This window comes from Cibotium barometz, chromosome 30, assembly GCF_041138505.1.
Source record: "Cibotium barometz isolate CiBa-2024 chromosome 30, ASM4113850v1, whole genome shotgun sequence".
NCBI lineage: Eukaryota > Viridiplantae > Streptophyta > Polypodiopsida > Cyatheales > Cibotiaceae > Cibotium > Cibotium barometz.
This window is the reverse complement of record NC_141075.1, coordinates 44,997,608-45,021,396: the sequence shown is the minus strand read 5'-3', so window position 1 is coordinate 45,021,396 and position 23,789 is coordinate 44,997,608. Positions and strand designations below refer to the sequence as shown.

The 23,789-nt window shown below is 47.7% G+C and overlaps 1 protein-coding gene across 1 annotated transcript in view; it reads right to left on the bottom strand.

The window, feature by feature from the left end:
- The window catches only part of LOC147621542 (uncharacterized), a 76,458-nt gene that overhangs the window by 51,769 nt on the left and 900 nt on the right, over positions 1-23,789 (bottom strand). The gene's annotated exons all lie outside the window — the stretch shown is intronic.

The following is a 23,789-nucleotide window of genomic DNA, read 5'->3' as shown; positions in this document are numbered from 1 at the left end:
CAGCTTTGACACGGCTGGGAGAGATTCGCGAGCGGGAGCATCGGCTGAGACGCAGCCTTGCTTCGCTACAGCGCCTTCAGGAGCAGCAGCCTGCATGTGAGTGGGTGGCGTCCCAGCTGCGCCAGGCACGCCAAGAGGTTAGAGAGGTAGAGGAGCAGAGACACGATTTTTACTATCGTCGTCAGGCCTCTCAGTGGACGCAGCTTGGTGATAGAGTGACTGGAGAGTTTTTTGAGATCACTGGACCCCGTCATGTGCGAGCAGGAGTCCGCCAGCTTGGTAGACCGGATGGATCGGTAGCTACTGAGCTTGGGGAGATTAGAGCCATTGCCACTACATTTTATAGAGACCTGCTTTCAGCAGAGCCAGCCACTGAGGATCGAGATGTATGCAGACAGACTGTGTGGGCCCATGTGCAGAGGAGGGTCACAGACGGATGCGTACAGTTCTAGGTGCGCCTCTGTCAGAGATTGAGCTTGCCGAGGCCTTGAGGGTCCTGCCGCGACATAGTTGCCCAGGGGAGGACGGACTGACGCCGGCCTTTTTTATGCGCTATTGGGACCTTTTGGGGCCAGGCCTCCGCAAGGGCTTTCAGCATGTTTTGGACACTGGGGTGATGCCGCAGAGCTTTTCAGAGGGCTTGATCTATCTTATCCCCAAGGGGGAGGGAGTATCAGATGATATTCGGCATTGGAGGCCTATTACGATCCTCAATACTATCTACAAGGTCTTGGCAAAGGCCTTGAGTTTGAGGATCCAGCCCTTCCTGGGGGAGTTGATTCATGCTACTCAGACAGGATTTGTCAAGGAGCGCAGTATCCTTGACAACATCTTTACTTTCTGGGAGGCGACGGCCCAAGCTAGATTTCTTGGCGAGGACTTGGTCGTGATGCTTCTCGATTTTGAGAAGGCATATGATAGAGTTGATTGGGGTTTCTTAGAGGGCACTATGCTTCGCCTGGGCTTTGAGCCAGGATGGATCAGAGGGGTGGCGGCTCTGTATTCCACAGCTCGCAACCAGGTGCTGATTGCAGGAGGACGGGGGCCGAGTTTTGAGCTGACCAGATCAGTCCGTCAGGGGTGTCCCCTCGCTCCTTTTCTTTTTCTCTTCTTTGCGGAGGCTATGAGCATGTATTTGACGGCAGAGGAGGTTGGTTTGAGAGGACTGCAGCTCCCAGTCCGGGGGGAGGACCTGCTTGATGCTGAGTTTGCAGATGACACGGGCTTATTTTTGCATGGCCAAGAGGCCAATCTTCTTCGGGCAGAGCAGTCGCTCCAAGTTTTTAGTGCAGCTTCGGGAGCATTGATCAATTGGCGCAAGACAGTGGCCTTTTGGATCAGTAGTGCTCCCACTCCGGCATGGAGCCCGGACCCCGGTTTTAGATGGATTCCTCCAGGCACAGCAGTGCGGTATTTGGGATGCCAGATTGGCCTAGATTTGTCACCTGAGCAACAGATTGCCCCGCTTCTTCTGAGCATTCGGAAGAAGCTTTTGTATTGGAGTACAGCTCGACTATCCTTGGCCGGAAGGGTGGTGGTGGCAAATCAGGTGCTGTTAGCGACCATGTGGTACATTACGTCTTGCTGGATTTTCTCGAGCTCTTGCATCAGCCAGGTACAGAGGCTGATCAGGAACTTTCTGTGGTCTGGGCGGGACGGTCAGCCAGCTCGGGCAAAGGTTGCATGGGCAGTTATTACACTTCCGTTGGCTCAGGGAGGTTTGGGCATTATAGATCCAGTCGATCAGAGTAGAGCCTTATTGGGGAAGCTTATTGTTCGGGGGTTGCTTCCAGGCGGCGCTGAGCCTTGGAAAGAGCTCCTCTTGCAGCGGCTGCAGGCTCGGGCGCCCCCAGCAGGGGGTACTTGGGCACCAGAGATTCGCTGGATCTTCATAGAGATGAGGAGGACAGGCCTCAGTAGAGGATGGGAGGACAGATTTGCTTTGAGTATCCTGAGAGCTTGGGAGCTGCTGAGACCTGGGCTCTCTCAGCGTCCTCCTTCTTGTGTTGAGGAGCGGGCCAGACAGCCGCTCATCTGGAACCCAGCGGTTCGCACGGAGCAGGGTCATATGCTGGGTTCTCGGCCTCGTCTAGCCTGGGGACCTCTAGCGGCAGGCCCAGCTCGTAGTTTTGGAGACTGGCAGACCTTCTGCAGTCTCCCAGAGGAGATCCAGGTGGAGAGGCTGAGTCACTTCAGAGGGGGATTGATTATGAGGGATGATATTCAGGATGCACTCACAGAGGAGTGGTTCACGCCTCTTGAGCCAGTGGCCCCACGGTGGATGGGAGCCTTTACACAGTTGGAGATCCTGATTGCAGTCAGAGCTTGCACTGAGGATGGCGGTTGCCTCTACTATGAGATTCAGGATGAGGGCAGACTCCAGAGAGTGGAGATGGAGTCGCCTTTGGTTGCAGAGTGCACCTTTCAGAGGATTCGGGTAGTGGCCGCCGCTTCTCGGAAGTGGCATATTGACCCCGACCCTGCAGATGTGCTCCCGGATTGGCGCATATGGTCATATGCAGCGCGCCCTTTGGCCCGGCTACAGTGGGACCCCGGGGAGTACGAGTGGCATGATCCTTATGCATCCCTTGAGGCCACAGAGATTACCTTTTTCCAGTATACAGTTCGGCTGGGGCGGCATATTTTGACGGCGAGGAGGACGGTCTCTCCAGCGGCAGCGGGGCATTGGCAGCTGCAAGGACTCTCACAGGAGTTCTGGAGGATTTTTGGGCTCGGCTCTGGGCTAGTCGACAGGCCCGCAGGATCTCGACTTTTCAGTGGCTGGTCGCCCATAGGGGCTCAGCAGTTGGCACTTGGCTTGTTTACAGCGGTCTTCCGGCGGCCTGCGTCCGATGCGGCCACCCTATGGAGACACAGAGACATTGCCTTTGGGATTGCCCTCAGGCGCAGCAGATTTGGCTGCGGTGGATGCTGGCTCCCCTCTCTCCAGAGGGTATGTTTACGTGGGGTACCGCTGCTTGGTCGACCTCGTCAGGGCCTGCGTTGGGCTATGAGACGGAGCAGGGCAGTCAGGCCATCAGATTTATTAGGGGCCAGCCTCGCCTGGTTCCGGCACCGGATTTCTCGTCCGCCAGCTGGACACAGGAGAGGGATTTACGATGGGAGCTCCTCAGCAGCCTCACCATCTGGTTCACCTGGAGGGCCCGGTGCTTCACGGCCTTTGAGGGGAGATTGGAGCCACCAGCAGAGACTCTACGGGGGATTTGGCAGGAGTTGATCCACACCTTGCGAGGACAGTACAACTGCATCCGGGGATTCTCGGATGAGGCGATCTTGCGGCGCCAGGCTTTTCACACCACTTCACGTTGTGGCCCCTTCTACACCTTACACACGGGATCCCCCCGTTGGCACTACAGGCCACCTGTTTGGCTCTTCCCCCCCCCTATTGTATGATTTAGCCTCTCAGTCCATTGTGCTGATGCTTGTATTTTGCAGCACCTAGGGAGAGTCTCCCGGGCTGCCATGCTGTATTCCCTGCTCCTTTTCTCTTATGAGCAGGAGATATTTTTTGTAGCCCTACGGGCGTTTTTTATATAACTAATGAAAGGATCTTTTCTCGGAAAAAAAAAAAAGAAGGTTTTGCCATGCAAGTGGGTATACAGGCTCAAAGTTGCACCAGATGCAAAGCCAAGATACAAAGCCAGGTTAGTGGCTAAGGGCTTCAAGCAAGAATATGGTGTGGACTTTGAGGAGATCTTCTCTCCAGTGGTCAAAATGACCACACTTAGAGCTGTGTTAGCTTTGGTTGCACATGATGATCTGGACTTGATTCAGATGGATGTGAAGACTGCTTTTCTTCACGGTGATCTCCATGAGGAGATATATATGCAGCAGCCAGAGGGTTATGCAGTGAGTGGAAAGGAGAAGCTTGTATGCAAGCTGAAAAAGAGTCTTTATGGGCTCAAACACGCACCAAGAGAATGGTATCATAAATTTGATACATTCATGAAATCTCAGAAATTCAAGAGAAGTGACATAGATCACTGCTTGTACACCAAGAAAGCTTTGGATGGCAGTCTCTTGATCCTCATCTTGTATGTTGATGATATGTTGATTGCCGGGAAATCTCGTAAAGAGATGGATGCCTTGAAGAAGAGGCTGCATGAAACCTTTGATATGAAGGATTTGGGTGATGCAAATCACATTTTGGATATGCGGATACTTCGGGACAGAAATCAGCATGTGTTGTATTTGTCTCAGAAGGAATACATTGGCAAAGTTTTGCAGAGGTTCAATATGGACGGGGGGAAGAAGACTAGTACTCCTTTGCCTCCATATGTGAAACTCAGTGCTATGGACAGCCCACAGTCGGATAGAGATAGGGCTGATATGGCCAAGGTTCCGTATGCTTCAGCTTGTGGCAGTCTCATGTATGCCATGGTTGCTACTAGGCCGGACATTGCATTTGCTGTGGGAGTGGTTTCTAGATACATGGCCAACCCTGGCAAGAAGCATTGGGAAGCGGTGAAAGGTGTCATGAGATACCTGAAGGGCACACAGGATTTGTGCATTTGCTTTGGCAAACAAGATGCATTAGTGCATGGTTACACGGATTCGGATTATGCCCGTCATCCAGATAACCGGAAGTCTACTACCGGTTATGTGTTTACATTCACAGGAGGTGCTGTGTCATGGATATCCAGGATGCAGAAGTGCACAGCCTTATCTACTACAGAGGCTGAGTATATTGCAGCCACAGAGGCTTGCAAGGAGGCATTATGGCTATCTCGGTTAGTGGTTGATTTGGATTATACAGGGGATATTCCATTGTTGCATTGTGACAGTCAGAGTGCCATCCAGTTGGCAAAGAACCCTGTCTTTCATGCAAAGACGAAGCATGTGGATGTGAAGTATCACTTCATCAGAGAGGTGATAGAGAACAAGCAAATTCAGCTTGTTAAGATTCATACGGATGACAACCCGGCTGATCTGTTGACAAAGAGTTTGCCTCCGGAGCGGTTTGCTCATTGCAGACACTTGATGGGCATTGGATGAGGCCAGTTTCAGCCTTGATATGGCCTTGTATATTATCATGTACATGCTGATTTTTTTTTCTTTTCCTTCATTTAAGGGCACTTTGCCTTTAAGTGGGAGGTTGTTGGGGTAAAGGCATAATGCCCACCCTTATAGTGTGTACAAGCCCATAAGTTATAGTACATAGTACACTTAGTACTTTTAATGTACTAAGTGCACTATGTGTACTAGTGCAATATACATGTGTGATAGGGGAGTCACACACACTGATTCCTATGAGTTGACTTGTCCCCACAACTCTCTCTCTCTCTCTCCCTTGCTTCTCTGTGTATGTCTCCCACATGAACTCTAACCCTAATTCTCTCTCCCATTCAAAGAGCAACGAGCTCTACATCAATGAGAAGAAGTCGGAATTTTATTTGTTCCAGGTTCATTACCTTGGATACATAATTAGTGCAAAAGGCATTCGACTTGATCCGGCTAAGGTGGCCGAGATTGTCAATTGGGAAGTACCTCAGACAGCTTATGACATCAGACCCTTTGTGGGTATATGCCAGGCATACTCCACCCACATAGACGAGGTTTCTGACCTCTCAGCAGATCTCACCGATCTGCTAAAGGGTGTCAAGACAAGAAGGCAACAGATTCGAATGACTCCACAAGCTTTGGAGGCATTTAAGAACCTCGAGGTGGCTTTATCAGAAGCGCCTTGTTTAGCACTTGCCTCGCGGGACGAGCCATTTCAGGTGATGACCGATGCGAGTAACATCGCAATTGGCGGTGTATTACAACAGAATGGTCATCCAATAGCTTACATGTCTTGTAAGTTACTGCCCGCAAAGAAGAATTACTCAGTCTACGATCGTGAACTCCATGTGGTTATACAGGCCTTGAAACATTGGAAACATTTCCTTTATGGCTGTGACTTTGAGGTTCGCACTGACCATCAGGCATTACGCTGGATTCAGACAATGCCAAGTGCACAATGGAGTGACCGACAACACCGTTGGAGCTAGATATTCCAGCAATTTGGTGGTATGATTGAGTACCTTCCAGGAAAGGCCAATCCAGTGGCTAATGCTTTGAGCAGGAAGGGACAAGTGACTTCAATTCATACCACTAGACTCGAACTTGTTGGTACGGGACTAGCCGACATGAAGCACACGTACGAGGATTCCGAGGAATTCGGTACACAGTGGAAACAGGCATTGGATGCCACAGGACCATGCCACTTTCTGGTATGCGATGGTTGGCTTTTCTACAAAGGCGGATCTTGTGTCATGCAGGGCAGCTCTTCTCCATGACGCTCATGACACCATTACTGGTGGCCATAGGGACATGAATTAGACTTTGGAGGAATTGAAACGGCAATATTATTGACCAAAGATGAGACGAGATGTGTTTTCATATGTACAACGCTGTGATATTTGTCAAAAGGTGAAAGCTCCTTGTGGAAAGAAGATAGGGTTATTACAGTCCTTGCCAATTCCTTAGGAACCTTTCCAAGATATTTCGATGGACTTTATCACGAATCTGCTTCCCGGTCTGAGTAAGCGTAATACTCAGTGCTTAACAATAGTTGATAGATTTAGCAAATTTGCTATGCTTATTCCATGCAGGGCCACTATGACCGCCGAGAATGTTGCCCAATTGTTCATTCGGCATTGGTAACCGATTGGCAGGATTCCTAGGACCATAGTGTCAAACCGAAATGCCAAATTTACCAGTCATTTTTGGAGGGCATTGTTTAATAACTTTAATACTAAATTGAGTTTTTCCAATGCATTTTATAAAGAGAGTGTGGGGGAGAGGGAGAGCTTCAAACCCTAGCAAGCACACACACACACACACACACACACACACACACACACACAAGAGAGAGCAAGACACGAGAGATGGATAGCTGAATTTTCTTCTATCTTCTTCTTCTCTATTCAACCAACCATGCCAGTGGTGTAGATGCGGGAGCTATCACCCAAGCGGGTCATCAATGTCCGTCGTAGCACTAGTTGAGCTCGATATCTCAACACTCCCCCTCCAGCTCAACTCCACACACTGCACTCCAAGTAAGCTCCTAAACTTGTGGAGCTTCTCTGTGCCCAATGTCTTCGTGAAGATGTCAACCACCTGATCCTCTGTGCTGACATATACCAGATCTACATCTCCTGCTAGAACCTTTTCTCTCACAAAGTGATAATGCACCTCAATGTGCTTTGTTCTAGCATGATATACTAGGTTACTGGCCAACTGTATGCTGCTCATGTTGTCACAATATATGACAACTACCCTATCCACGAGCTCTCCCATGTCACCAAGTAGCTTTTGAAACCAAGCTACCTCACAAGCTACAATAACAACACCCTTGTACTCTGTCTCCGTACTCGACAAGACAACTGTTGACTGCTTCTTACTGCTCCAACTCACAGCAGCACTCCCAAATGAAAACATAAAACCACTGGTAGATCTCCTATCTGCAGCAATACTACCAGCCCAATCAGCATCTGTGTACCCATGCAACTGTATCTCTGTACCAGCCTCATAGAAAAGTCCATAATCAACTGTGGACTTTATATACCTGAGGATCCGTCTAGCCGCATCCAAGTGTGGCTTCCTAAGGACCTGCATAAACTGACTCACAAGTCCCACAACATAGCTCAAGTCTGGCCTCATAATGGTCATGTAGATCAAACTACCCACTATGCGCCTGTATGTAGTGGGGTCCTCCAAAAGCTCACCTGTATCTGTAGAAAGCTTTATATTCTGCTCCAATGGCACTAAAATAGGCTTACAGCTTGTCATACCATACTTGGACAACATGTCCAAGCCATACTACCTCTACAATAGCAAAATGCCATCACCACCTCTATGCCCAAGAAATACCGCAGCTCACCCAAATCCCTCATCTCAAACTTCTGCTTCAAAAGCATCTTGACGTCATATATGTCTGCATCACTATCACCAATGATAATCAAGTCATCCACATAGATGACTAATAGCATGATCCCTCTATCTGTTTTTTTCACATATAGTGAAAAATCTGCGTTGGATATCTGGAATCCAATGGTAACAAGATACTCCCCGATCTTGTTTGACCATGCTCTGGGTGCCTGCTTCAAGCCATACAAGGCTTTGCGTAACCTGCACACAAAATCTCAATGTGCATTACTCTCATAACCTAGTGGCTGCATCATGTACACTTCTTCTTGCAAGAAAGCATTCTTTACATCCATTTGATGTAAAGACCAACCCTTCGTTGTGCAATCATAGCAATGACAGCTCTCACGGTTGCTATTCTTGCAACTGGGCTGAATGTCTCGTCATAAGTCTCCGCATAACCCTTGGCAACCAATCTTGCCTTGTACCTGCTCACTGAACCATCAGCATTGTGCTTGACTTTATAGACCCACTTACATCCAATTGCCTTCTTTTCCTTCGACAAAGACACTAACTGCCATGTTGCATTTGCATCCAATGTTGCCATCTCCTCATCTGTGATATGCAGCGGAAGTCTTTGTATTGGAAGATCCTGTCACACAAATGCTCACACCGTCTTCTGTATCCTGAGTTTCGTGAGTTTAGCAATCCATTTCAATACTTTAAACTTTAAAGAGTTGAGAGAGAGAGATATGAGAACTGTACACCAGATTGGGTCCCGAATTACCCACTGAAGGGCCCCCTATCCCGATAACGAGATAGTATTTGCTTTATTTCTTTAGAGAGAATGACTGTGGACTGTAGATAAGCCAAACGCAAGATCTCGGAGGATCGGAGAGCGGCTGATCCGTACACTGCTGTAGAAACACCTCGATGACCTGATCTCGAGCCTATGCACTCTTCCCAAGTGCATGAGGAAGGGCTGCACACCTGAGGCTGAGAGAAGAAGAAGGTGGACTGTTCTACACTATGTTAGAATGCTGAAAACACTTATGAATGCTGTGTTACCTTCACCAGTTGACTGCTGCATGTATGGATGATGCACAGAAGGCTGGATGCTGATGCAAACTGTGGATTCAGGGCTGGAAACTGCTGTGGACAGAAACGCAGGCCTGTAGTAGGGAAGTTGCTGAACTGAAACGCAGATGTTCTGAGGCTGCTGGACAGAAACGCAGAGGGTACTGTTGTTGCTGGTCAGAATCTGCAGGGGTACTGATGCTGCTGGACAGAAACGCAGGAGTACTGCTGTACGGCTGGACAGAAACGCTGAGGGGCTGCTGCTGAATTCTGGCGTTGATCTGAGGTGGGGCTGGAGGCTGAAGTGATGCTGAATGCAGGCGCCTAGGGCTGACTGAAGCAAGGGGTTCTCAAGGGCTGGAGAAGCAAGCTTATGAGCTCCAAGGGCTGGATTAGTCTAGGGCTGAAGGCAATGATACTCCTAGGGCTGAGGAGGAGAGCTCTTAGCACAATGAAGACTGAATGAGAAAATAGGCTCTAGGCAAGCCTATTTATACTAACTGGAGGTTGGTCATTTAATAAAGTTTATATTTATAAATGCCCAATAATGCAAATAATGCTAAATAAATACTATTAAATATGGAAAAAATACCACATAAATCCCAGTAAATTCCCTAAGGCTTCGGGGATGTTCTAAATGATGCACACGCATATGAATGCATATTATGCAGGATGCAGAGTGCTTTCTGATGCAAACCCTAAGGTTTCTACTGACTCTACATGCATGAATGATTCTCTCCAAGTGGGTTAAGGGACTTGACTGACTGTCTGACCCGCTAAGGCTGAGGAATGACCTACGTAGCTCGTGCCTGACTTATCCTGGACTAAGGATGTACAATGGGGTCATGGCGTACGATAATTATCATCCTATTGGGTTCTAAAACTGTACAACTGCTGCACTTCTGATGATGAGCCATCTTGTCACCATGCACTGAGTGCAGAGTGCATGTGACATTCCCTCCTGATTAGCTTGGCGGCAAGTTCATGGCTTCCAAGTAGTCCGCCAATAACTGGGGGTACTCCTGGAAGAACTCCTTGTCGAGCCATACGGCTTCGTGGGTTCCTCGATCTCGGAATTTCGTATAGAACTGACGAATCCGTCGACCGGAACCATGCTTCCATCGATGAAGAAGGATCTGTTCAGGCTCAATAACTTCTGCCTCGTCTACCACGTCTGGCTGCTGTTCATCTGAAACATCAAACACTTCTGGACCAACATATGGTTTTAGCCAAGAAACATGGAAAACATCATGCATTGTCCAACTGGCAGGCAACTTTAGAGACATCACTTATCTTCTTAACTATTGGAAAAGGGCCAAAACTACGGCATGAAAGCTTGGGACAATGTTTGCCCACTTGTTTCAATCTCTGCTTCATGATACGCAAAGAGACCCAATCCCCTTCTTTGAAGTGGACATATCGTCTAGACTTATTTGCCTGTGTGCTATATACTTCCTAAGCTTTGGTCAAGCGGTCCTTGACTGACTCAATAATCTCAGAAAATGCTTCCGTGGTTTTATTAGCCTCTAAAGATGGAGACACCATTCTCGTCAGAAGAGAAGAAAAACGGCGACCTAAGGCTGCTTCATATGGAGTCTGTCCGACACTGGATGAATGAGTGTCGTTTAAGATAGCTTGGACCAATGGAAGATAGTGCTCCCATTTGGACTGCTGGTCATGACAGTATGACTTGAGGACATCAAAGGCCAACTGATTATAAATTTCTGTCTGGCCATCTGTCTGGGGATGGAATGCACTAGACAACTGCAACTTAGTTCCAAAGTTTTCAAATAATGCCCTCCAGAAATGCAAGGTAAACTTGGAATCTCTATCTGATGTTATGGTGCTAGGCAAACCAAAAATTGGATACCAATGCTTGAGAAACAGACGGGCTACGTCCTCGGCTGTGGCCGTATGCTTGCATGGGATGAGCATGCAGAATTTACTAAAGCGATCCACAAAGGTAAAACACTGAGTGTTACGGGATCCGGTGGATGCTGGTAGAGGCCCTACAAAGTCCATAGATATATCGATGAAAGGTCCGTCGGGGATAGGCAAAGGTTGAAGTAAACCTGCCTTCTTTGTATTGGAAGATCCTGTCACACAAATACTCACACAGTCTTCTGTATCCTGAGTTTCGTGAGTTTAGCAATCCATTTCAATACTTCAAACTTTAAAGAGTTGAGAGAGAGAGAGAGATATGAGAACTGTACACCAAATTGGGTCCCGAATTACCCACTGAAGGACCCCCTATCCCGATAACGAGATAGTATTTGCTTTATTTCTTTAGAGAGAATGACTGTGGACTGTAGATAAGCCAAACGCAAGATCTCGGAGGATCGGAGAGCGGCTGAATAGTGGCCAGGCTCAGAAGTGAGGGCCAAACTATACTGAGTACCAAACTCGGGGAAGTCGACATATTGGTCTTTCATACTATCCAAGTCCTTCCCCGTGATTTCGAGAATGGTAGCTTCGTGGACTGCCTGGATGCTGGACTTTCGACTGAGAGCATCTACTACTGGGTTATGCTTACCAGGGATGTATTCAATCATACCTCCAAACTGTTGGAAGATTTGACTCCACCTGGCCTATCGATCACTCCACTGGGCACTTGGCATAGTCTGAAGCCACTTAAGTGCTTGGTGGTCTGTTTTCACTGTGAAAGCCTGTCCATAAAGAAAAGGGTTCCAATGTTTGAGCATTGTGATCACACCCAAAAGCTCTTTGTCATATACCGAATAATTCTTTTCGGCGACATCCAACTTTCTGCTGTAATATGCCACGGGTCTATTGTCCTGCTGGAGGACTGCACCTATGGCTACATTGCTGGCATTGGTGATGACCTCGAAAGGTTCGTCCCATGATACTAACTTTAATACAGGCGCTTCTAAGGCCGCTTTCTGGAGTGCACGGAATGCATCAAGTGCCTTACCTGTAACTGAGACTTTTCGCTTGCGAGTCTTCACCCCCTTGAGCAAGTCAGTAAGAGGTGCTGCAAGGTTGGAAAACTGATGGACATGGGTACTATAGGCCTGACAAAGACCTACAAATGAACGGATTTCTTGGGCGGTCTTAGGAATGTCCCAATCTAAGATCTCCTGAACCTTTGATGGGTCCAGTCTAATCCCATCGGAACCGATGATGTAGCCCAAATACTGAACTTCCTTAACACCAAAGATAGACTTTTTGGCGTTTATGTAGAGCTGATTATCTCGCAAAAGTTGCAAGACGTTCTCCACATCTTTCTCATGCTGCTCCGCAGTGGCTGAAAAGACTAGTATGTCATCAAGGAATATGAAAACACACTTCCCAATGTGGACTGCGAAAATCCTAGACATCATCTTATTGAACGTTGCAGGTGCATTTGTAAGCCCAAAAGGCATGACTACGAACTCGTAGTGACCACGCTCTGTCCGAAAAGCTATTTTTGGAATGTCAGCTTCAAAAATGCGGACCTAATGATAACCACTCTTGAGTTCGATCTTAGTGAAAAACTTAGCACCGTCTAAACGCTCCAAAATGTACTCTATCCTGGGCATAGGAAACTTATTCTTGATAGTGAGTTTGTTTAATGCCCTCTAGTCTACACAAAGGCGTGCAGACTTGTCCTTCTTTTGGACAAATAGGATAGGTGCAGCAAATGGGGAAGAAGAAGGCCGAATGAATCCGGCTCGGAGAAGCTCAGATAACTGCTTTTCTAACTCGCCCTCTAAAGTCTTGGAAAGACGATAGGGAAACCTGCTAGGAGGATCTGATCCAGGGACCAAATCAATGTGATGGTCCTCGAGGCGAGAGGGTGGGAGACTGGGCGGGAGATCGTCCCTAAGCATAATGTCCTGGTGTCTGGATAGGAGGTCTGCTAACTGAGGGACTGAAGATGTAAGGGATGCTACTAATGAGGGAGGGGCTGTTTGAGCATGAACATAAAGGAGTGCTCCTTCTGCTCCCTTCCGGATAGCTCGTCTGGCCTGGAGATGTGAAATCAATGGAATGCCAAGAATGCTTCTATCCCCCCGAATCATGACAGGCTCAGGAAAACCTTTACAAATAGTAGAAGTGTCCTGCCCCCAATTGGGAATAGGCTCATACTGACGGAACCACTGAATTCCTAAGATCATGTCACACCCCAACAAAGGTGAGACGATGAAATCTCGTTGAAATGAGGCCTTCTGAACTTCAAAGGCAAATTGTTGTGCCTTCTGGGAAATGTGGGTGCGAAGACCAGGTGTAAACCCGTCCACATCCAGATGATATGGGACTAAAGTGCAGTTCAATTTATTAGCCAACTGGGGAGAGATGGCATCTTCAGAACTACCCATATCGAAAAGGACTACAAACTGTCGGCCCTGGGCAGAGCCATAAGCTTGGATGATTCTTCTGAGCAGCATCGCTCTCACCCTCCTGCTTAGCATCAAATACCACGGATGGCATAGGAGGCATGGAAGGTAAAAGTTGAACTGCATTTGAGGTAGTAGGCGGGGCTAGAGGAGCTAGGGAGGCTGTGGCAACTGTGGCAGAAGGAGCTTTGGCAGCTTGTGCCGCTTGCCATTTGTGGCAATCCTTCTTACCATGCCCTATAATATGACAGAAAAAACATGTATTTTCTGACTGGTACTTCCTTTGCTCCTCTGGAGGAAGATAACCTCCAGTAATGCCTGCTTTAGCCTTTTCATCAGGGGTTTTCTTAGGTTCTTTATCCTTCTTACCCCTTGAACTGGAGCTATTACTGCTGTCCTTCTTAGCATCTTTAGAAGATGCGTTACCTTTCCCTGTCTGTGCAGTTGATTGCTGCTGCTGGGGTTTGGTACTGGACTGAGATGCTTGCTTGGGCTCGCCCCCGTTAAGCTTCATTTCTTCATTCTGAGCGAGAGTCAGAGCCCGGTCATATGTACTTGGTTCAAAGTTACGAACTGTGAACCGAATGTTAGAGTCCAATCCACGAATGAATTGCTCCATCTTGGCCTGCTCAGATAACCCCAACTGTTGTGCTAAAGTAATAACCTTACCGAAAAACTGAAGCACTGGGGATCCGTTCTGTCTGAGTCCATAGAACTCGTCTTTCAGACCGGTCATGTACTGGGGCGGGAGAAATCTGGTCTTCAGGCCATGGACAAGATGTCCCAGTCAAAGGCTGTGACACCTGTGGCCTGGTCTGTATGAATACTAGACCAATGCTGCCACCAAGTGACTGCCTCACCAGTGAGATGGGGAGCCGCTAGGTGGACTTTGTCTTGTGGGTCTGTGATCCTAGCTAATGGAAAATGAGCATTAAACTGATGAACAAATTGATTAACTGATGAATGATCACACTTACCATCATACTTACTGAAATTTGGTTGACTGCGAATGATGGTGGTTGATGCGGGCTGCGGGCTGGTGACACCCATGACTGGGGAGACTGAGGAGAGCTGCTGATACCTCAAGTGTATGGCCTCCTTTTCCCGTTGGTGTTCGAGTAACATACGTTCTCGATCAAGCGCACGTTGGTGTTCCCGAGCGGCGAGTTCAACCTGACACCGGTCTTCGTCGATCCTGCGTTGGGCTTCCTCATAGTCCCGTCTTTCTTCTTTTTCTCTTTTCCTTCGGGCCTCGTCCTCTCTCCTTTGTTGTTCCATCTGAAAGAAGAGGGAGATGTAGTCGGGTGCTGCTGGAGGTGTAGAAGGACGTGCTGCTGCTGCCTCCAAGAGTTGGAGACGCTCCATGAGAAGCTGGTTCTGAGCTCGAAGAAGAGCTATGGTGTCTGCTGTAGGCGGACGAACGAGGTCTCCTTCGGGGGAGACGTCTTCCGGCTGATGAGTACTCTCTCCTGTAGACATGATGCTGAAGTCGGTGGTCGTGCCGGAATGCAATCTAACCATCCAAGGATGCCCCCACGCTAGGATACAGTGTGTGTGGACAATCTGAATCTGATACCAATGTGATATGCAGCGGAAGTCTTTGTATTGGAAGATCCTGTCACACAAATGCTCACACCGTCTTCTGTATCCTGAGTTTCGTGAGTTTAGCAATCCATTTCAATACTTTAAACTTTAAAGAGTTGAGAGAGAGAGATATGAGAACTGTACACCAGATTGGGTCCCGAATTACCCACTGAAGGGCCCCCTATCCCGATAACGAGATAGTATTTGCTTTATTTCTTTAGAGAGAATGACTGTGGACTGTAGATAAGCCAAACGCAAGATCTCGGAGGATCGGAGAGCGGCTGATCCGTACACTGCTGTAGAAACACCTCGATGACCTGATCTCGAGCCTATGCACTCTTCCCAAGTGCATGAGGAAGGGCTGCACACCTGAGGCTGAGAGAAGAAGAAGGTGGACTGTTCTACACTATGTTAGAATGCTGAAAACACTTATGAATGCTGTGTTACCTTCACCAGTTGACTGCTGCATGTATGGATGATGCACAGAAGGCTGGATGCTGATGCAAACTGTGGATTCAGGGCTGGAAACTGCTGTGGACAGAAACGCAGGCCTGTAGGGAAGTTGCTGAACTGAAACGCAGATGTTCTGAGGCTGCTGGACAGAAACGCAGAGGGTACTGTTGCTGCTGGACAGAATCTGCAGGGGTACTGATGCTGCTGGACAGAAACGCAGGAGTACTGCTGTACGGCTGGACAGAATCTGCAGAGGTACTGCTGTACAGCTGGACAGAAACGCTAAGGGGCTGCTGCTGAATTCTGGCGTTGATCTGAGGTGGGGCTGGAGGCTGAAGTGATGCTGAATGCAGGCGCCTAGGGCTGACTGAAGCAAGGGGTTCTCAAGGGCTGGAGAAGCAAGCTTATGAGCTCCAAGGGCTGGATTAGTCTAGGGCTGAAGGCAATGATACTCCTAGGGCTGAGGAGGAGAGCTCTTAGCACAATGAAGACTGAATGAGAAAATAGGCTCTAGGCAAGCCTATTTATACTAACTGGAGGTTGGTCATTTAATAAAGTTTATATTTATAAATGCCCAATAATGCAAATAATGCTAAATAAATACTATTAAATATGGAAAAAATACCACATAAATCCCAGTAAATTCCCTAAGGCTTCGGGGATGTTCTAAATGATGCACACGCATATGAATGCATATTATGCAGGATGCAGAGTGCTTTCTGATGCAAACCCTAAGGCTTCTACTGACTCTACATGCATGAATGATTCTCTCCAAGTGGGTTAAGGGACTTGACTGACTGACTGACCCGCTAAGGCTGAGGAATGACCTACGTAGCTCGTGCCTGACTTATCAATGGGGTCACGGCGTACGACAATTATCATCCTATTGGGTTCTAAAACTGTACAACTGTTGCACTTCTGATGATGAGCCATCTTGTCACCATGCACTGAGTGCAGAGTGCATGTGACATCATCCATGGCATCTTCCCATTTCTTATTTCCAATTGCCTACTCAAAGCAAGTGGGCTCAACCTCCTGTATTGCTTTTACCATGTAAGCATAATGATGGACTGTATATCCATCATATCTCAACCTGTCAACAGGGTATCTAACCCTCGTAGACCTACGTACACCTAGATACTACTAGGTGTCCTCAAAACAACCCTGATTCTCCTTACACCAGGAGTAACCACAGACGGAATGCCAAGCTCCTCATTAAGGCTCTGCTCAGAGCCACTAGAGTCACCATCCACATATGAGTGACCTGCTGACAGATCAGGCACAAAAGGTTGATCTACCTTTTCCTTCCCTTTCCGTGATACATGTGTACCTGCATCATTCCTCAACTTGCCTGACCATGGGGTAACATTGAATCCACTGCTCGAGGACTTCCCAAGTCTACTCAGCACCTATGATTGCTGCTCTACATTATTGCAACATCAGCGCTTCTTACATCTGCATCTTCTGTTGCCTTCACTACTGGTACATACCAGCTACTCACATCTCATGAGTGGTAGGGTTATAGCATCTATAACCTTTTTTCTCCATAGCATAACCAATGAAGATGCATTTCTCTGCCTTTGGATCCAACTTTGTTCTCACTTCATCAAGAACATGTACATATGCAATACACCCAAACACTTTTAAGTGAGACACATGCCTGTAAACTTTGTTCAGAAGTCATACCATGAACAGCTACAGTGGGTGTCGTGATCATAATGTACACAGGAATTGCTACTGCTTCTACCCAAAAGTAATGTGGCATATTCTTTTCAGCCATCAAGGCATGTGCCACTTCTACAATGTGCCTATTTTTCCTTTCTGCAACACTATTCTGATGTGGAGTGTACCTACATGTAAACTGCCTCTTGATTCCCTGCTTTCTCAGAAAATCGCTGAACTCATTGGAGAAATATTCTCCCCCACCATATGATCTTAGGCATTTTATTTGCATGCCTTTTTCCTTTTCAACCAAGGCTTTAAACATTTCAAGAGGTTCTTCTTCAAGAAACACCCTATAGAGAAACCCAGTGTGTCTGTGTGTGTACATGTATATGTGCAAACATGCATGTGTGAGCATGGAAAAAGTGGCCTCTCACAAAAAAAAACCACCTTGTAGAAATTCAAGACACCCTTAAATTTCCAATGTGAGAGACAGAGGGATGGTGAAGCTAAAGCAGGATATTCCCAATTACTTCCACATTTATGCTACCTGTCTTGTTTCACCCTATGCTTATCTATGTTTTATGTTTTAGATTCTCTTTGCCTCTTCCACTCCAACTTTTTGTTTTCTCAAACTCCTTCCTGGTGTCTACCTATTGTCCCGTTTCATGTTGCTCTCAAACTCTCCAGATTCCCACTAGTAGGAAGATGAAACATGAAGGATCTAAAAGGGATCAAGCAAAAAAAAGCGATCTCAAATGGTCACCACAATCCCCATATAGTGCACTGTGTGAGGTCATAGAGAAGTAGTACTAGTAGGGGACTTCAAAGCACGACATAAGCAATGCTAGACTTTCAAGAAGATGCATTGATTCTCCCCAAAATGATGTCTTATGAGATGGACACAAGCAGATGCTCGAGTGACTGGTAAAACATGCCACAATAGAAAGAAGGCTTTCTCCTTGAATACTTTCTGTCTAGGTCTAGGAATCTTGCTCAGATACCAAAATCCACTGAAGAAAGCAAGATTGCTGCAAAGAAAAAGATCCAAAACTACAAAGACAACTAATTACAGTACACAGGTGTATGTACAGCCAGGTGAAACGCCTAAACTCAATTCCAGTAGCCCCTTGGTTTATTAATAGGAATATTTTAAGAAATAATGTGGCTGTTGCTGCTAAAGGCCTCATTGTGCACTCTCCAGACCTGCCAGATCGTGGATCTCCACCGACTTCTGGTATTCTACAAGGCTGTGTCGAGATGCTGGAAGGCTAAGAAAGCTCAGGGGCTGCTTTGAGAAAAAGACAGGGAATGGAGGCCCCCAGGGTGTGCACACTCTCCTACTTTGTCACACCAGCTTTAGAATCATACTTCAATTTTTAAAACCAGTAGAGGCTACCTGCAACCCAGATCTAGGGGGCATCTTGTACCCAGGCTGCTGAGTTGAAGTTGCATAACTGAGATAAAGCTTGTATGCTCTTGTCAAAATACGCAGCGGAGATAATAACAAAATCTGAGACCACAAGAGCAAGTAGAGTGCAGAAAATAGACAGCACAAGATAAGGAGAGAGATAGGCGTGTAACTCTTCTCTACACACAAGATCCTGCAATGAAAACAAGATACAATGAGTGGGGGGCCATGGGGCCATGGCCCCATATATGGAGTCGGCCTGCAGTAGGGACAGCCGAGTCACCGACAGGACATAAAATGCCCAAGACTAGTGAAAATCACCAGTCGGCCAGCTTCTCAGGGTCGGCCCTCACACCTGTGGAGTCAGCCAGCAGCAAAGAGAATCTGGGACTGCCTGTGACCAGTCGGCCAGCATCTGGTACAGCCGACAGGTCCTACACTGCCTCCCATACCCTGGAAAAATAGGGAAAAATAACGGGGAGTGAGGAAAAATGATAAAACGCCTACAAAGGGCGGGCACACCCACAACAGAGGCCCTGGTGTTTGATAAAGACAGGATATGACTTCTTACACCCCCTCTCAGCTTCTCGTTGTGAAATCAACCCTAGGGAGCTGGAGTGCCGCCTGAGCGTAGCCTGAGGTAGAGACTTCGTGAAGAGGTCCGCCGCATTGTCCTCCGTCGAACAATAAAGTAGCAAGATGTCACCAGCCAAGATCTTCTCACGTACAAAGTGATACTGTATCTCTATGTGCTTGGTCTGAGCATGGAAGACCGGGTTCCGAGCAATAGCTATACAACTCTGGTTATCACACAGGATGACGGTGGGCTCCTTCTGTGGAAACCCAATCTCGCCTAGCAGCTTCCGCAGCCACACAACCTCGCAAGTAGCACCACAAGCAGCCCGGTACTCTGCCTCTGTTGAAGATAGGGCAATAGTTGGCTGCCTCTTATTGCTCCAAGAAACTGCTCCTGAGCCGGGGGTAAAACTGTAACCTTAAGTGGATCTCCTCGTGTCTTGATCTCCTCCCCAATCTGAGTCACTCCAACCTTGGAGTCTGACTCCATCCCCTCCTGTGTAAAAGAGTCCTCGATCCTTCGTACTCTGTAGATACCACAAGATCCGCAATCCTGCGTCCCAATGAGTCTTCAATGGCGTCTGCATAAAAGAGCTCAACAGCCCCACGGAGAAGCTCAAGTCCAATCTGGTGTGCAGCAACCAGATCAATGAACCAATCAACTTCTGATACTGCGAGGCATCAACTGGCTCACAAGGATCATTAACAGTTAACTTTGTGTTTGGGTCCATCGGCAAAGTAATAGGCTTGCAGTTCTCCACCCCAAAGGCCTCAAGTAACTCATGAACATACCGCTGCTGAGAGACAAAAAACCCCCTCTGGATCTGCCAGATCTCCAATCCCAAAAAGAAGTGGAATTTGAGGAGCATTCAGTTGCTCTACGGGACCATGACAAGGCAGCCTTCGTCACGCCAATGTGCTCCACATGACTGCCGGTGAGAATGAGATCATCCACATAAAGGATGATAATCGTAACCATGCCGCGTTCCTGAAAGAGATACAGGTTGGGATCTGCAACCGATCTCTCCTGTAAACCATCCCTTCTGATCCTGGAACAACAAAGCCTGGAGGCTGCTCAACATACACCTCCTCTTGCAGGTCACCATTACATCCATTTGATATACTGGCCACCTCTGAGAAGAAGCAAGGACATCCGTGATGTCAGTGCAAAGGTATCCTCGTAGTCGATGCCTGGCCGTTGAGCATAACCTTTAGCCACAAGTCTGGCTTTGTGTTTGTCCACCGACCCATCTGACGCATATTTGGTCTTAAAGACCCATTTGACACCAATGACTGATCGTTTTGACGGCCTCGGTACCAACTCCCATGTTTTGTTCTTCTCGATGGCATCAAGTTCCACCTGCATGGCTTTCCTCCAAGTATCCTATGAAAGGGCTTCCTTAACGGAAGTGGGCTCCTTGTCCCGCATAATACGAGACATCAGAGCATAGTTTACCTGAAGAAGCTCCGCTGAATTGCTTTTGTCGCGGACTCTGTGCGATCTTCGAGGGCCGTCCTCTGTGGTCCACTCGGAGGGTAACTCCATGACACCTGACTCCCGAAGGGTGTCCAACAACCACTTGGGTACTCGAACAGATCGTGGAGCTTCCTGCCGTTGCGGGGGCTCTACTCCAGCTGCGGGCTCAACCTCCTGTACTGACTGAGGTGGATCAACTAGAACAATGGTCTGGGAATCATCATCAGACTCTTCTAGATCTCCAAGAAGTGGCGGCTCCTCGAAAGTGGATACTGGAACATGCTCATCAAAGACCACATCCCGGCTGACAACAATCTCATTCCTATCTGGATCATACAATCTGTATCCCTTCGAAAGAGAATTATACCCTACAAATATAAGCTTGCGGGATTTGGAGTCAAGCTTCCCCCTCTGTTTCTTCAGAATATGTACATACGCATCACTCCCAAAAACACGGAAGTGCAGACATCAAGTTTCCTGCCAAAGTATGCCTCAAACGGAGTCATATTAGGTACTGAAGTCATTGGAGACCGGTTGAGGGTATGGACAGCCGTTGCCACAGCCTCTCCCCAAAGTGGATGAGGAAGATCACGATGCTCCAGCATGGTCCTTGCTATCTCCACCACAGTCCTGTTTTTACATTCTACAACTCCATTCTCAGAATGGCGACCCTGTATTGGCCAGTTCCCTCTTGATGCCATGATATGCACAAAATATGAGAAATACATTCGAGGAGAATTCACCCCCTTAGTCAGCCCTGAGAGTCTTTACCTGCAATCCAGACTCTTTTTCCACCATCACGTGCCAATCCTTGAACCATGCAAAAGCTTGGTCCTTCTGTGAAAGAAAGTAGACCCACGTGAATCTGGTACAGTCATCAACAAGTAGCATAAAATAGAGAGATCCTCCCACTGATGGTGTCTGCTGAGGTCCACCGTCCACACAAGTCAGTATGAATCAACTCCAATGGTTTTGAAGCCCGCCTGGAAGCCTACTTCGGAAAGGATTCCTTGTGCTGCTTACCACGTATGCAAGAACTGCAACGTCCTTGCCTGCTGCCGACATCGAGCAAGCCAACCACCATCTGGTCCCGGAAAGCTCGCCGCAGTGCATCCACATTTAAGTGGCCAAAATGAAAGTGCCACAGATCTCCGACTTGAGAAAATGTCAATGAGGAGAGTGCAAAGAGCTTGTAGATACCATTCTCCACACCGCCTTCCAAACAACCTGGCCAGTCTCACGGTGCCGTAGAGCAATTGAATGCTCCTCAAATTTCACCCGAAAGCCAGTCTTGCGTACTTCATGCACTGACAGAAGATGAAAACCAAGAGCAGGGACATAAAGAACGCGGGAGGCATGCTTGCCCCCCTTGCCGTCGGGAATAATCCGGTGAAGCCTTCCCTTTGCCCTTGTTGTTATTCCGGCCTTTCTGTCGTTGGCCAATTAAGGCCTCCGAACCTCCGCTGTGAGGAGGGTTCGTGAAACGTTCCTCCTGATCTAATGGGCACAAGCTCCTCCCAGGTAATGGTGCTGAGCCTGCCACTAGTAATCAAAGAGAAGTAGAAAGCGGAATACTGAGCAAGCAAGTGGGACAACAAAGTAATGGCCATATCTTCTGATAATATCTCCTTCCCAGCCTGGAGGACTTCCTGTTGAAGGACCTGCACCTTGTTAATATGCTCCCACATCGTCGACGACTTTGCAGGGTTCATAACCCACATCTGCACTTGCAAGGAAATCCTCTTCATAGGCGATACCCTGTTATAAAGAGAAGCCAAGTGCTGCCATATGCCTGTGGCCAGCGTCATATGGTTAACGTGATTGATTACTTGTGGTGTGCAGTTGAGGAAGATAAATGACCGAACCCTGGCGTTGACACGATCCCACATATGTACCTATGCCTCACGGTCCTTCTTCATTGACAGTAACTCCCCTTTCTCTACTTCCGGCCGTGGAACCTCGATAACGATGAAATCAAGAAGGTCATATGACTCCAGCACATACTCCATCATCACCTTCCAGATGCCGTAATTGTTTCCGTCCAACTGACGGTCCACTGGGAACGTGGGGAGAGTTGGAATCTTCACATGCTTCTCAGCCAGCTCTCACAAATCTGCCATCGCGGGGATGTAACTGAAAAGGGTGGGTGGGTGGAAAAAAAAAAACTTTAAACCTGCAAGTGGCTGTCCAGCAACTTAGCCCGCCTTCCTCTTGCTACTTCTCTTCCCGACAAACAGTCCCTAACAGTCCACCAGTCAGCAACGTAACAATCCCCCTCTTGCTTAGAAACCTCCCAAGATCTTTCAAGAGCCTAGGGCTCTGATACCATGTCAAAATACGCAGAGGAGATAATAACAAAATCTGAAACCACAAGAGCAAGAGGAGTGCAGAAAATAGACAGCACAAGAGAAGGAGAGAGATAGGCGTGTAACTCTTCTCTATACACAAGATCCCGCAATGAAAACAAGATACAATGAGTGGGGGACCATGGGGCCATTTTATATGGCCCCATATATGCAGTCGGCCTGCAGTAGGGACAGCCAACAGGACATAAAATGCCCACGACCAGTGAAAATCACCAGTCGGCCAGCTTCTCAGGGTCGGCCCTCACACGTGTGGAGTCGACCAACAGCAGAGAGAATTTGGGACTGCCTGAGACCAGTCCAGCATCTGGTACAGCCGACAGGTCCTACACTGCCTCCCATACCCTGGAAAAATAGGAAAAAATGGAAAAAAAATACGGGGAGTGAGGAAAAATGATAAAACACCTACAAAGGGCGGGCACACCCACAACAGAGGCCCTGGTGTCTGATAAAGACAGGAGATGACTTCTAACAGCTCTCTCTCTCTCTCTCTCTCTCTCTCTCTCTCTCTCTCTCTCTCTCTCTCTCCTCTAGCTCCTCTCTTATTCCTGCTCTTATGTACAGTGCTATTGCATCAGGGTCCTTGTGTGCAAATACATAATCTCTGCAGTGAACACCCACCATGTCCATATGCATCTATGCATGTGACAGTTGTAGCTTCCCCTCCAAATTTTTTCTCACATAGGCATACAAAGAAAGCCTAGTGTCCTCTCAACTGACACACCCCCACCAATTTTGTCTGCCAAAACAAATGTAGAATCTCAACTTGCTCTCACAATACATTTGACGCTCTTTTTAAGGGAAGTGTCTAATGCATAGCAGCCATCATGATGCATGTGATCAAAAGAGAACTTCTAACACATGTAGGCCGTGGTCATAGTTATTCATATTCAATAAAGCTCTTATTCAAATGTAAAATTGCAGCAATTCAAAAGTTCAATACGGATCAATACACCATGTCATCATGCCAAATCATAAAA